The sequence below is a fragment of the Stenella coeruleoalba genome (assembly GCF_951394435.1).
Source record: "Stenella coeruleoalba genome assembly, contig: scaffold_69, whole genome shotgun sequence".
Taxonomy (NCBI): domain Eukaryota; kingdom Metazoa; phylum Chordata; class Mammalia; order Artiodactyla; family Delphinidae; genus Stenella; species Stenella coeruleoalba.
The window spans coordinates 25,106-40,875 of record NW_027645992.1 but is presented as its reverse complement, the minus strand read 5'-3'; the positions used below and the strand labels follow the sequence as shown (position 1 = coordinate 40,875).

At 44.1% G+C, this 15,770-nt stretch overlaps 1 long non-coding RNA gene across 2 annotated transcripts in view; it reads left to right on the top strand.

Annotated features, from left to right (window-relative positions):
* LOC307181408 overlaps positions 1–15,770 on the top strand; it is a 1,608,936-nt gene that overhangs the window by 1,581,319 nt on the left and 11,847 nt on the right. Inside the window, exon 6 of one of the 2 annotated variants that reach the window (XR_013826692.1) lies at positions 7,055–7,101. The exons of the other annotated variant lie outside the window; for it this stretch is intronic. This is a non-coding gene — a long non-coding RNA (uncharacterized lncRNA). Of the gene's footprint in view, positions 1–7,054; positions 7,102–15,770 lie in introns of those variants that run through there. 2 annotated transcript variants of the gene reach the window in all.

The following is a 15,770-nucleotide window of genomic DNA, read 5'->3' as shown; positions in this document are numbered from 1 at the left end:
GTGGGAAATGAGAGTTAAATTTGCCCGTCCAGACACCTCCAGCTAGCCTCTCATTGGTTCTCGCTATTCCTGTTCATCTTCCGCAGAAATTGCAAACTGGGCCAAACAGGAGGTTAAAGGCGCTGACTCTCCAAGTGGGGAGAGTGTTAGTAAAGCGTCTGGAATGTTGCACCCGAGTACCAGGGTACAAAAACTGAGACATATTTGAACACGCCTCCCGATCGCATGGTTGATCATACTCTAGGTTCCACATGCATGTTTTAGCTGAAGGAAGAATACCTAAAACCTGGGTAGTTGAAACCCGTGGAATGGGTACCATGCAATATGACTTCAAAGGGTCTTCATTTGCTCACCGAACCTCTCCAATCCTATCACTGCTGCGTTTATGCCCCTGTACACATGCTTGATTCTCTTTCGGAGACATAGCAATCCATAGGTTTTAAGATACTTACTAGTCAGGTACATTCTTAGGCGTTTAATATGCGGTGTTGAGTCCATTTCGTTGAGCAAGGAGTAGCTCTTGTCTATTCCATATTTGGCTTAAGGAACTTTATCTGTGCTCATTTCGATCTCTGCTTATGCAGCACCCCAATTCACCTTTATCCTTAAGCAAGCATAAGTTGGTTTTCTAAATTTGAGACCCTGTTCTGTTCTGTAATTCAGTTCCTGTGTAGCCAAGTTTACATTCCGTGTATTACTGATATATTATGATGTTTCTTTTTCTGTGTGACTTATTTCAGTTAGAATCATCATACCTGAATCCACTCATTGTGCTGCTAAGGGCCTGATGACATAGATTTCATTGCTGAGTGATATTGCTTTGTAAGTAAATACCACAACTTCTTTATCCATTTTTCACTTTCTGCGATGTTGAACTTGTACTGTAAACGAGGTTCTTGTAAACAGAGCCGTTCCAAACTTTGGGGTGGCTGTGTCTATTTTATTTTAATTTTCCTAAGCTATAGGACCATAAGTGGAAGTGCCCTAGGCTCTGTTGATTTGTTTTTTAGATGTTTCAGGAGACACCATACACTTCTCCCGAGTGGTTGTTGGCAATTTACATCCCGCCCATCAGCATAACAAGGCTCCCAGTTCTCCATGGCCTGTCCTGCCTTTCTGGATTTTACACTTTTTTCAGATGGCCCTTTTGACCGGGGGGAAGTGAGACTTCCTTGTAGTGCAGATTTCCTTTGCAAGCTTGCTTGGTTGGCCAAAAAGGGCGTATGCGTTTTTTCCTGAATATATTCAGGGAAAAACGCATACGCCCTTTTTGGCCAAGTGCATCATTGTGGACGTTCTGCCTCTTTTCCTATGCTTTCAATGCAATTCCAGTCTACCTCCTGAAATCGGTTTCCTGCAATTCTGCCCCGCTTTCAAGTCCTCTTGGCAGCCTTACTTCAGTCTATTTTTGGACGATAGCTGTCATTTATAACTCTGCAGGTTTGTGAATTACAGTGCCCCTGAGCTCCTTTCTTCAACTCGCTTTCTTGTGACCTGGCCGCAACACCGCAGGATGGCTTCAGGCCCTAATCTGGTTCCGGCCCGGCACGCTGAGCCTTTGGTTAATTCCTCTTCCTGGTGGGAAATGAGAGTTAAATTTGCCCGTCCAGACACCTCCAGCTAGTCTCTCATTGGTTCTCGCTATTCCTGTTCATCTTCCGCAGAAATTGCAAACTGGGCCAAACAGGAGGTTAAAGGCGCTGACTCTCCAAATGGGGAGAGTGTTAGTAAAGCGTCTGGAATGTTACACCCGAGTACCAGGGGAGGAAAACTGAGACATATTTGAACACGTCTCCCGTTCACATGGTTGATCATACTTGGGTTTCACATGCATGTTTTAGCTGAAGGAAGAATACCTTAAACCTGGAGAGTTGAGACCCGTGTAATGGGTACCATGCAATATGACTTCAAAGGGTCTTTATTTGCTCACCGAAGCTCTCCAATCCTATCACTCCTACGTTTATGCCCCTGTACACATGTTTGATTCTCTTTTTTAGACATAGCAATCCATAGGTTTTACGATACTTACTAGTCAGGTACATTCTTAGGCGTTTAATATGCGGTGTTGTGTCCATTTCGTTGAGCAAGGAGTAGCTCTTGTCTATTCCATATTTGGCTTAAGGAACTTTATCTGTGCTATTTTAATCTCTGGTTTTATGCAGCACCCCAACTCACCTTTCCCCTTAAGCAAGCATAAGTTGGTTTTCGAAATTTGAGACCCTGTTCTGTTCTGTAATTCAGTTCCTGTGTAGCCAAGTTTACATTCCGTGTATTACTGATATCTTATGATGTTTCTTTTTCTGTGTGACTTATTTCAGTTAGAATCATCATACCTGAATCCACTCATTGTGCTGCTAAGGGCCTGATGACATAGATTTCATTGCTGAGTGATATTGCTTTGTAAGTGAATACCACAACTTCTTTATCCATTTTTCACTTTCTGCGATGTTGAACTTGTACTGTAAACGAGGTTCTTGTAAACAGAGCCGTTCCAAACTTTGGGGTGGCTGTGTCTTTTTGATTTTAATTTCCCTAAGCTATAGGACCATAAGTGGAAGTGCCCTAGGCTCTGTTGCTTTGTTTTTTAGATGTTTCAGGAAACACCATACACTTCTCCCGAGTGTCTGTTGGCAATTTACATCCCGCCCATCAGCATAACAAGGCTCCCAGTTCTCAATGGCCTGTTGCATTTCTGGATTTTACACTTTTTTCAGATGGCCCTTTTGACCGGGGGGAAGTGAGACTTCATTGTAGTGCAGATTTCCTTTGCAAGCTTGCTTGGTTGGCCAAAAAGGGCGTATGCGTTTTTTCCTGAATATATTCAGGAAAAAACGCATACGCCCTTTTTGGCCAAGTGCATCATTGTGGACGTTCTGCCTCTTTTCCTATGCTTTCAATGCAATTCCAGTCTACCTCCTGAAATCGGTTTCCTGCAATTCTGCCCCGCTTTCAAGTCCTCTTGGCAGCCTTACTTCAGTCTATTTTTGGACGATAGCTGTCATTTATAACTCTGCAGGTTTGTGAATTACAGTGCCCCTGAGCTCCTTTCTTCAACTCGCTTTCTTGTGACCTGGCCGCAACACCGCAGGATGGCTTCAGGCCCTAATCTGGTTCCGGCCCGGCACGCTGAGCCTTTGGTTATTTCCTCTTCCTGGTGGGAAATGAGAGTTAAATTTGCCCGTCCAGACACCTCCAGCTAGCCTCTCATTGGTTCTCGCTATTCCTGTTCATCTTCCGCAGAAATTGCAAACTGGGCCAAACAGGAGGTTAAAGGGACTGACTCTCCAAGTGGGGAGAGTGTTAGTAAAGCGTCTGGAATGTTGCACCCGAGTACCAGGGTACAAAAACTGAGACATATTTGAACACGCCTCCCGATCGCATGGTTGATCATACTCTAGGTTCCACATGCATGTTTTAGCTGAAGGAAGAATACCTAAAACCTGGGTAGTTGAAACCCGTGGAATGGGTACCATGCAATATGACTTCAAAGGGTCTTCATTTGCTCACCGAACCTCTCCAATCCTATCACTGCTGCGTTTATGCCCCTGTACACATGCTTGATTCTCTTTCGGAGACATAGCAATCCATAGGTTTTAAGATACTTACTAGTCAGGTACATTCTTAGGCGTTTAATATGCGGTGTTGAGTCCATTTCGTTGAGCAAGGAGTAGCTCTTGTCTATTCCATATTTGGCTTAAGGAACTTTATCTGTGCTCATTTCGATCTCTGCTTATGCAGCACCCCAATTCACCTTTATCCTTAAGCAAGCATAAGTTGGTTTTCTAAATTTGAGACCCTGTTCTGTTCTGTAATTCAGTTCCTGTGTAGCCAAGTTTACATTCCGTGTATTACTGATATATTATGATGTTTCTTTTTCTGTGTGACTTATTTCAGTTAGAATCATCATACCTGAATCCACTCATTGTGCTGCTAAGGGCCTGATGACATAGATTTCATTGCTGAGTGATATTGCTTTGTAAGTAAATACCACAACTTCTTTATCCATTTTTCACTTTCTGCGATGTTGAACTTGTACTGTAAACGAGGTTCTTGTAAACAGAGCCGTTCCAAACTTTGGGGTGGCTGTGTCTATTTTATTTTAATTTTCCTAAGCTATAGGACCATAAGTGGAAGTGCCCTAGGCTCTGTTGATTTGTTTTTTAGATGTTTCAGGAGACACCATACACTTCTCCCGAGTGGTTGTTGGCAATTTACATCCCGCCCATCAGCATAACAAGGCTCCCAGTTCTCCATGGCCTGTCCTGCATTTCTGGATTTTACACTTTTTTCAGATGGCCCTTTTGACCGGGGGGAAGTGAGACTTCATTGTAGTGCAGATTTCCTTTGCAAGCTTGCTTGGTTGGCCAAAAAGGGCGTATGCGTTTTTTCCTGAATATATTCAGGAAAAAACGCATACGCCCTTTTTGGCCAAGTGCATCATTGTGGACGTTCTGCCTCTTTTCCTATGCTTTCAATGCAATTCCAGTCTACCTCCTGAAATCGGTTTCCTGCAATTCTGCCCCACTTTCAAGTCCTCTTGGCAGCCTTACTTCAGTCTATTTTTGGACGATAGCTGTCATTTATAACTCTGCAGGCTTGTGAATTACAGTGCCCCTGAGCTCCTTTCTTCAACTCGCTTTCTTGTGAGCTGGCCGCAACACCGCAGGATGGCTTCAGGCCCTAATCTGGTTCCGGCACGGCACGCTGAGCCTTTGGTTAATTCCTCTTCCTGGTGGGAAATGAGAGTTAAATTTGCCCGTCCAGACACCTCCAGCTAGTCTCTCATTGCTTCTCGCTATTCCTGTTCATCTTCCGCAGAAATTGCAAACTGGGCCAAACAGGAGGTTAAAGGCGCTGACTCTCCAAGTGGGGAGAGTGTTAGTAAAGCTTCTGGAATGTTGCACCCGAGTACCAGGGGAGGAAAACTGAGACATATTTGAACACGTCTCCCGTTCACACGGTTGATCATACTCTGGGTTCCACATGCATGTTTTAGCTGAAGGAAGAATACCTTAAACCTGGAGAGTTGAGACCCGTGGAATGGGTACCATGCAATATGTCTTCAAAGGGTCTTCATTTGCTCACCGAACCTCCCCAATCCTATCACTGCTGCGTTTATGCCCCTGTACACATGCTAGATTCTCTTTCGGAGACATAGCAATCCATAGGTTTTAAGATACTTACTAGTCAGGTACATTCTTAGGCGTTTAATATGGGGTGTTGAGTCCATTTCGTTGAGCAAGGAGTAGCTCTTGTCTATTCCATATTTGGCTTAAGGAACTTTATCTGTGCTCATTTCAATCTCTGGTTTTATGCAGCACCCCAACTCACCTTTCCCCTTAAGCAAGCATAAGTTGGTTTTCTAAATTTGAGACCCTGTTCTGTTCTGTAATTCCGTTCCTGTGTAGCCAAGTTTACATTCCGTGTATTACTGATATCTTATGATGTTTCTTTTTCTGTGTGACTTATTTCAGTTAGAATCATCATACCTGAATCCACTCATTGTGCTGCTAAGGGCCTGATGACACAGATTTCATTGCTGAGTGATATTGCTTTGTAAGTAAATACCACAACTTCTTTATCCATTTTTCACTTTCTGCGATGTTGAACTTGTACTGTAAAGGAGGTTGTTGTAAACAGAGGCGTCCCAAACTTTGGGGTGGCTGTGTCTTTTTGATTTTAATTTCCCTAAGCTATAGGACCATAAGTGGCAGTGCCCTAGGCTCTGTTGCTTTGTTTTTTAGATGTTTCAGGAAACACCATACACTTCTCCCGTGTGTCTGTTGGCAATTTACATCCCGCCCATCAGCATAACAAGGCTCCCAGTTCTCCATGGCCTGTCCTGCCTTTCTGGATTTTACACTTTTTTCAGATGGCCCTTTTGACCGGGGGGGAAGTGAGACTTCATTGTAGTGCAGATTTCCTTTGCAAGCTTGCTTGGTTGGCCAAAAAGGGCGTATGCGGTTTTTCCTGCATATATTCAGGAAAAAACGCATACGCCCTTTTTGGCCAAGTGCATCATTGTGGACGTTCTGCCTCTTTTCCTATGCTTTCAATGCAATTCCAGTCTACCTCCTGCAATCGGTTTCCTGCAATTCTGCCCCGCTTTCAAGTCCTCTTGGCAGCCTTACTTCAGTCTATTTTTGGACGATAGCTGTCATTTATAACTCTGCAGGTTTGTGAATTACAGTGCCCCTGAGCTCCTTTCTTCAACTCGCTTTCTTTTGAGCTGGCCGCAACACCGCAGGATGGCTTCAGGCCCTAATCTGGTTCCGGTACGGCACGCTGAGCCTTTGGTTATTTCCTCTTCCTGGTGGGAAATGAGAGTTAAATTTGCCCGTCCAGACACCTCCAGCTAGCCTCTCATTGGTTCTCGCTATTCCTGTTCATCTTCCGCAGAAATTGCAAACTGGGCCAAACAGGAGGTTAAAGGCGCTGACTCTCCAAGTGGGGAGACTGTTAGTAAAGCGTCTGGAATGTTGCACCCGAGTACCAGGGGAGGAAAACTGAGACATATTTGAACACGTCTCCCGTTCACATGGTTGATCATACTTGGGTTCCACATGCATGTTTTAGCTGAAGGAAGAATACCTTAAACCTGGAGAGTTGAGACCCGTGTAATGGGTACCATGCAATATGACTTCAAAGGGTCTTCATTTGCTCACCGAACCTCTCCAATCCTATCACTGCTGCGTTTATGCCCCTGTACACATGCTTGATTCTCTTTTGGAGACATAGCAATCCATAGGTTTTACGATACTTACTAGTCAGGTACATTCTTAGGCGTTTAATATGCGGTGTTGAGTCCATTTCGTTGAGCAAGGAGTAGCTCTTGTCTATTCCATATTTGGCTTAAGGAACTTTATCTGTGCTCATTTCAATCTCTGGTTTTATGCAGCACCCCAACTCACCTTTCCCCTTAAGCAAGCATAAGTTGGTTTTCTAAATTTGAGACCCTGTTCTGTTCTGTAATTCAGTTCCTGTGTAGCCAAGTTTACATTCCGTGTATTACTGATATCTTATGATGTTTCTTTTTCTGTGTGACTTATTTCAGTTAGAATCATCATACCTGAATCCACTCATTGTGCTGCGAAGGGCCTGATGACACAGATTTCATTGCTGAGTGATATTGCTTTGTAAGTAAATACCACAACTTCTTTATCCATTTTTCACTTTCTGCGATGTTGAACTTGTACTGTAAACGAGGTTCTTGTAAACAGAGCCGTTCCAAACTTTGGGGTGGCTGTGTCTTTTTGGTTTTAATTTCCCTAAGCTATAGGACCATAAGTGGAAGTGCCCTAGGCTCTGTTGCTTTGTTTTTTAGATGTTTCAGGAAACACCATACACTTCTCCCGAGTGTCTGTTGGCAATTTACATCCCGCCCATCAGCATAACAAGGCTCCCAGTTCTCAATGGCCTGTTGCATTTCTGGATTTTACACTTTTTTCAGATGGCCCTTTTGACCGGGGGGAAGTGAGACTTCATTGTAGTGCAGATTTCCTTTGCAAGCTTGCTTGGTTGGCCAAAAAGGGCGTATGCGTTTTTTCCTGAATATATTCAGGAAAAAACGCATACGCCCTTTTTGGCCAAGTGCATCATTGTGGACGTTCTGCCTCTTTTCCTATGCTTTCAATGCAATTCCAGTCTACCTCCTGAAATCGGTTTCCTGCAATTCTGCCCCACTTTCAAGTCCTCTTGGCAGCCTTACTTCAGTCTATTTTTGGACGATAGCTGTCATTTATAACTCTGCAGGTTTGTGAATTACAGTGCCCCTGAGCTCCTTTCTTCAACTCGCTTTCTTGTGACCTGGCCGCAACACCGCAGGATGGCTTCAGGCCCTAATCTGGTTCCGGCCCGGCACGCTGAGCCTTTGGTTATTTCCTCTTCCTGGTGGGAAATGAGAGTTAAATTTGCCCGTCCAGACACCTCCAGCTAGCCTCTCATTGGTTCTCGCTATTCCTGTTCATCTTCCGCAGAAATTGCAAACTGGGCCAAACAGGAGGTTAAAGGGACTGACTCTCCAAGTGGGGAGAGTGTTAGTAAAGCGTCTGGAATGTTGCACCCGAGTACCAGGGTACAAAAACTGAGACATATTTGAACACGCCTCCCGATCGCATGGTTGATCATACTCTAGGTTCCACATGCATGTTTTAGCTGAAGGAAGAATACCTAAAACCTGGGTAGTTGAAACCCGTGGAATGGGTACCATGCAATATGACTTCAAAGGGTCTTCATTTGCTCACCGAACCTCTCCAATCCTATCACTGCTGCGTTTATGCCCCTGTACACATGCTTGATTCTCTTTCGGAGACATAGCAATCCATAGGTTTTAAGATACTTACTAGTCAGGTACATTCTTAGGCGTTTAATATGCGGTGTTGAGTCCATTTCGTTGAGCAAGGAGTAGCTCTTGTCTATTCCATATTTGGCTTAAGGAACTTTATCTGTGCTCATTTCGATCTCTGCTTATGCAGCACCCCAATTCACCTTTATCCTTAAGCAAGCATAAGTTGGTTTTCTAAATTTGAGACCCTGTTCTGTTCTGTAATTCAGTTCCTGTGTAGCCAAGTTTACATTCCGTGTATTACTGATATATTATGATGTTTCTTTTTCTGTGTGACTTATTTCAGTTAGAATCATCATACCTGAATCCACTCATTGTGCTGCTAAGGGCCTGATGACATAGATTTCATTGCTGAGTGATATTGCTTTGTAAGTAAATACCACAACTTCTTTATCCATTTTTCACTTTCTGCGATGTTGAACTTGTACTGTAAACGAGGTTCTTGTAAACAGAGCCGTTCCAAACTTTGGGGTGGCTGTGTCTATTTTATTTTAATTTTCCTAAGCTATAGGACCATAAGTGGAAGTGCCCTAGGCTCTGTTGATTTGTTTTTTAGATGTTTCAGGAGACACCATACACTTCTCCCGAGTGGTTGTTGGCAATTTACATCCCGCCCATCAGCATAACAAGGCTCCCAGTTCTCCATGGCCTGTCCTGCCTTTCTGGATTTTACACTTTTTTCAGATGGCCCTTTTGACCGGGGGGAAGTGAGACTTCATTGTAGTGCAGATTTCCTTTGCAAGCTTGCTTGGTTGGCCAAAAAGTGCGTATGCGTTTTTTCCTGAATATATTCAGGAAAAAACGCATACGCCCTTTTTGGCCAAGTGCATCATTGTGGACGTTCTGCCTCTTTTCCTATGCTTTCAATGCAATTCCAGTCTACCTCCTGAAATCGGTTTCCTGCAATTCTGCCCCACTTTCAAGTCCTCTTGGCAGCCTTACTTCAGTCTATTTTTGGACGATAGCTGTCATTTATAACTCTGCAGGCTTGTGAATTACAGTGCCCCTGAGCTCCTTTCTTCAACTCGCTTTCTTGTGAGCTGGCCGCAACACCGCAGGATGGCTTCAGGCCCTAATCTGGTTCCGGCACGGCACGCTGAGCCTTTGGTTAATTCCTCTTCCTGGTGGGAAATGAGAGTTAAATTTGCCCGTCCAGACACCTCCAGCTAGTCTCTCATTGCTTCTCGCTATTCCTGTTCATCTTCCGCAGAAATTGCAAACTGGGCCAAACAGGAGGTTAAAGGCGCTGACTCTCCAAGTGGGGAGAGTGTTAGTAAAGCTTCTGGAATGTTGCACCCGAGTACCAGGGGAGGAAAACTGAGACATATTTGAACACGTCTCCCGTTCACACGGTTGATCATACTCTGGGTTCCACATGCATGTTTTAGCTGAAGGAAGAATACCTTAAACCTGGAGAGTTGAGACCCGTGGAATGGGTACCATGCAATATGTCTTCAAAGGGTCTTCATTTGCTCACCGAACCTCCCCAATCCTATCACTGCTGCGTTTATGCCCCTGTACACATGCTTGATTCTCTTTCGGAGACATAGCAATCCATAGGTTTTAAGATACTTACTAGTCAGGTACATTCTTAGGCGTTTAATATGGGGTGTTGAGTCCATTTCGTTGAGCAAGGAGTAGCTCTTGTCTATTCCATATTTGGCTTAAGGAACTTTATCTGTGCTCATTTCAATCTCTGGTTTTATGCAGCACCCCAACTCACCTTTCCCCTTAAGCAAGCATAAGTTGGTTTTCTAAATTTGAGACCCTGTTCTGTTCTGTAATTCAGTTCCTGTGTAGCCAAGTTACATTCCGTGTATTACAGATATCTTATGATGTTTCTTTTTCTGTGTGACTTATTTCAGTTAGAATCATCATACCTGAATCCACTCATTGTGCTGCTAAGGGCCTGATGACACAGATTTCATTGCTGAGTGATATTGCTTTGTAAGTAAATACCACAACTTCTTTATCCATTTTTCACTTTCTGCGATGTTGAACTTGTACTGTAAAGGAGGTTGTTGTAAACAGAGGCGTCCCAAACTTTGGGGTGGCTGTGTCTTTTTGATTTTAATTTCCCTAAGCTATAGGACCATAAGTGGCAGTGCCCTAGGCTCTGTTGCTTTGTTTTTTAGATGTTTCAGGAAACACCATACACTTCTCCCGTGTGTCTGTTGGCAATTTACATCCCGCCCATCAGCATAACAAGGCTCCCAGTTCTCCATGGCCTGTCCTGCCTTTCTGGATTTTACACTTTTTTCAGATGGCCCTTTTGACCGGGGGGAAGTGAGACTTCATTGTAGTGCAGATTTCCTTTGCAAGCTTGCTTGGTTGGCCAAAAAGGGCGTATGCGGTTTTTCCTGCATATATTCAGGAAAAAACGCATACGCCCTTTTTGGCCAAGTGCATCATTGTGGACGTTCTGCCTCTTTTCCTATGCTTTCAATGCAATTCCAGTCTACCTCCTGCAATCGGTTTCCTGCAATTCTGCCCCGCTTTCAAGTCCTCTTGGCAGCCTTACTTCAGTCTATTTTTGGACGATAGCTGTCATTTATAACTCTGCAGGTTTGTGAATTACAGTGCCCCTGAGCTCCTTTCTTCAACTCGCTTTCTTTTGAGCTGGCCGCAACACCGCAGGATGGCTTCAGGCCCTAATCTGGTTCCGGTACGGCACGCTGAGCCTTTGGTTATTTCCTCTTCCTGGTGGGAAATGAGAGTTAAATTTGCCCGTCCAGACACCTCCAGCTAGCCTCTCATTGGTTCTCGCTATTCCTGTTCATCTTCCGCAGAAATTGCAAACTGGGCCAAACAGGAGGTTAAAGGCGCTGACTCTCCAAGTGGGGAGAGTGTTAGTAAAGCGTCTGGAATGTTGCACCCGAGTACCAGGGGAGGAAAACTGAGACATATTTGAACACGTCTCCCGTTCACATGGTTGATCATACTTGGGTTCCACATGCATGTTTTAGCTGAAGGAAGAATACCTTAAACCTGGAGAGTTGAGACCCGTGTAATGGGTACCATGCAATATGACTTCAAAGGGTCTTCATTTGCTCACCGAACCTCTCCAATCCTATCACTGCTGCGTTTATGCCCCTGTACACATGCTTGATTCTCTTTTGGAGACATAGCAATCCATAGGTTTTACGATACTTACTAGTCAGGTACATTCTTAGGCGTTTAATATGCGGTGTTGAGTCCATTTCGTTGAGCAAGGAGTAGCTCTTGTCTATTCCATATTTGGCTTAAGGAACTTTATCTGTGCTCATTTCAATCTCTGGTTTTATGCAGCACCCCAACTCACCTTTCCCCTTAAGCAAGCATAAGTTGGTTTTCTAAATTTGAGACCCTGTTCTGTTCTGTAATTCAGTTCCTGTGTAGCCAAGTTTACATTCCGTGTATTACTGATATCTTATGATGTTTCTTTTTCTGTGTGACTTATTTCAGTTAGAATCATCATACCTGAATCCACTCATTGTGCTGCTAAGGGCCTGATGACACAGATTTCATTGCTGAGTGATATTGCTTTGTAAGTAAATACCACAACTTCTTTATCCATTTTTCACTTTCTGCGATGTTGAACTTGTACTGTAAATGAGGTTCTTGTAAACAGAGCCGTTCCAAACTTTGGGGTGGCTGTGTCTTTTTGATTTTAATTTCCCTAAGCTATAGGACCATAAGTGGAAGTGCCCTAGGTTCTGTTGCTTTGTTTTTTTGATGTTTCAGGAAACACCATACACTTCTCCCGAGTGGTTGTTGGCAATTTACATCCCGCCCATCAGCATAACAAGGCTCCCAGTTCTCCATGGACTGTCCTGCCTTTCTGGATTTTACAGTTTTTTCAGATGGCCCTTTTGACCGGGGGGAAGTGAGACTTCATTGTAGTGCAGATTTCCTTTGCAAGCTTGCTTGGTTGGCCAAAAAGGGCGTATGCGTTTTTTCCTGAATATATTCAGGAAAAAACGCATACGCCCTTTTTGGCCAAGTGCATCATTGTGGACGTTCTGCCTCTTTTCCTATGCTTTCAATGCAATTCCAGTCTACCTCCTGAAATCGGTTTCCTGCAATTCTGCCCCGCTTTCAAGTCCTCTTGGCAGCCTTACTTCAGTCTATTTTTGGACGATAGCTGTCATTTATAACTCTGCAGGTTTGTGAATTACAGTGCCCCTGAGCTCCTTTCTTCAACTCGCTTTCTTTTGAGCTGGCCGCAACACTGCAGGATGGCTTCAGGCCCTAATCTGGCTCCGGTACGGCACGTTGAGCCTTTGGTTATTTCCTCTTCCTGGTGGGAAATGAGAGTTAAATTTGCCCGTCCAGACACCTCCAGCTAGCCTCTCATTGGTTCTCGCTATTCCTGTTCATCTTCCTCAGAAATTGCAAACTGGGCCAAACAGGAGGTTAAAGGCGCTGACTCTCCAAGTGGGGAGAGTGTTAGTAAAGCGTCTGGAATGTTGCACCCGAGTACCAGGGGAGGAAAACTGAGACATATTTGAACACGTCTCCCGTTCACATGGTTGATCATACTTGGGTTCCACATGCATGTTTTAGCTGAAGGAAGAATACCTTAAACCTGGAGAGTTGAGACCCGTGTAATGGGTACCATGCAATATGACTTCAAAGGGTCTTCATTTGCTCACCGAACCTCTCCAATCCTATCACTGCTGCGTTTATGCCCCTGTACACATGCTTGATTCTCTTTCGGAGACATAGCAATCCATAGGTTTTACGATACTTACTAGTCAGGTACATTCTTAGGCGTTTAATATGGGGTGTTGAGTCCATTTCGTTGAGCAACGAGTAGCTCTTGTCTATTCCATATTTGGCTTAAGGAACTTTATCTGTGCTCATTTCAATCTCTGGTTTTATGCAGCACCCCAACTCACCTTTACCCTTAAGCAAGCATAAGTTGGTTTTCTAAATTTGAGACCCTGTTCTGTTCTGTAATTCAGTTCCTGTGTAGCCAAGTTTACATTCCGTGTATTACTGATATCTTATGATGTTTCTTTTTCTGTGTGACTTATTTCAGTTAGAATCATCATACCTGAATCCACTCATTGTGCTGCTAAGGGCCTGATGACACAGATTTCATTGCTGAGTGATATTGCTTTGTAAGTAAATACCACAACTTCTTTATCCATTTTTCACTTTCTGCGATGTTGAACTTGTACTGTAAACGAGGTTCTTGTAAACAGAGCCGTTCCAAACTTTGGGGTGGCTGTGTCTTTTTGATTTTAATTTCCGTAAGCTATAGGACCATAAGTGGAAGTGCCCTAGGTTCTGTTGCTTTGTTTTTTAGATGTTTCAGGAAACACCATACACTTCTCCCGAGTGGTTGTTGGCAATTTACATCCCGCCCATCAGCATAACAAGGCTCCCAGTTCTCCATGGACTGTCCTGCCTTTCTGGATTTTACACTTTTTTCAGATGACCCTTTTGACCGGGGGGAAGTGAGACTTCATTGTAGTGCAGATTTCCTTTGCAAGCTTGCTTGGTTGGCCAAAAAGGGCGTATGCGTTTTTTCCTGAATATATTCAGGAAAAAACGCATACGCCCTTTTTGGCCAAGTACATCATTGTGGACGTTCTGCCTCTTTTCCTATGCTTTCAATGCAATTCCAGTCTACCTCCTGAAATCGGTTTCCTGCAATTCTGCCCCGCTTTCAAGTCCTCTTGGCAGCCGTACTTCAGTCTATTTTTGGACGATAGCTCTCATTTATAACTCTGCAGGTTTGTGAATTACAGTGCCCCTGTGCTCCTTTCTTCAACTCGCTTTCTTTTGAGCTGGGCGCAACACCGCAGGATGGCTTCAGGCCCTAATCTGGCTCCGGTACGGCACGTTGAGCCTTTGGTTATTTCCTCTTCCTGGTGGGAAATGAGAGTTAAATTTGCCCGTCCAGACACCTCCAGCTAGCCTCTCATTGGTTCTCGCTATTCCTGTTCATCTTCCGCAGAAATTGCAAACTGTGCCAAACAGGAGGTTAAAGGCGCTGACTCTCCAAGTGGGGAGAGTGTTAGTAAAGCGTCTGGAATGTTGCACCCGAGTACCAGGGGAGGAAAACTGAGACTTATTTGAACACGTCTCCCGTTCACATGGTTGATCATACTTGGGTTCCACATGCATGTTTTAGCTGAAGGAAGAATACCTTAAACCTGGAGAGTTGAGACCCGTGTAATGGGTACCATGCAATATGACTTCAAAGGGTCTTCATTTGCTCACCGAACCTCTCCAATCCTATCACTGCTGCATTTATGCCCCTGTACACATGCTTGATTCTCTTTTGGAGACATAGCAATCCATAGGTTTTACGATACTTACTAGTCAGGTACATTCTTAGGCGTTTAATATGCGGTGTTGAGTCCATTTCGTTGAGCAAGGAGTAGCTCTTGTCTATTCCATATTTGGCTTAAGGAACTTTATCTGTGCTCATTTCAATCTCTGGTTTTATGCAGCACCCCAACTCACCTTTCCCCTTCAGCAAGCATAAGTTGGTTTTCTAAATTTGAGACCCTGTTCTGTTCTGTAATTCAGTTCCTGTGTAGCCAAGTTTACATTCCGTGTATTACTGATATCTTATGATGTTTCTTTTTCTGTGTGACTTATTTCAGTTAGAATCATCATACCTGAACCCACTCATTGTGCTGCTAAGGGCCTTGTGACACAGATTTCATTGCTGAGTGATGTTGCTTTGTAAGTAAATACCACAACTTCTTTATCCATTTTTCACTTTCTGCGATGTTGAACTTGTACTGTAAACGAGGTTCTTGTAAACAGAGCCGTTCCAAACTTTGGGGTGGCTGTGTCTTTTTGATTTTAATTTCCCTAAGCTATAGGACCATAAGTGGAAGTGCCCTAGGTTCTGTTGCTTTGTTTTTTAGATGTTTCAGGAAACACCATACACTTCTCCCGAGTGGTTGTTGGCAATTTACATCCCGCCCATCAGCATAACAAGGCTCCCAGTTCTCCATGGCCTGTCCTGCCTTTCTGGATTTTACACTTTTTTCAGATGACCCTTTTGACCGGGGGGAAGTGAGACTTCATTGTAGTGCAGATTTCCTTTGCAAGCTTGCTTGGTTGGCCAAAAAGGGCGTATGCGTTTTTTCCTGAATATATTCAGGAAAAAACGCATACGCCCTTTTTGGCCAAGTGCATCATTGTGGACGTTCTGCCTCTTTTCCTATGCTTTCAATGCAATTCCAGTCTACCTCCTGAAATTGGTTTCCTGCATTTCTGCCCCGCTTTCAAGTCCTCTTGGCAGCCTTACTTCAGTCTATTTTTGGACGATAGCTGTCATTTATAACTCTGCAGGTTTGTGAATTACAGTGCCCCTGAGCTCCTTTCTTCAACTCGCTTTCTTGTGAGCTGGCCGCAACACCGCAAGATGGCTTCAGGCCCTAATCTGGCTCCGGTACGGCACGCTGACCCTTTGGTT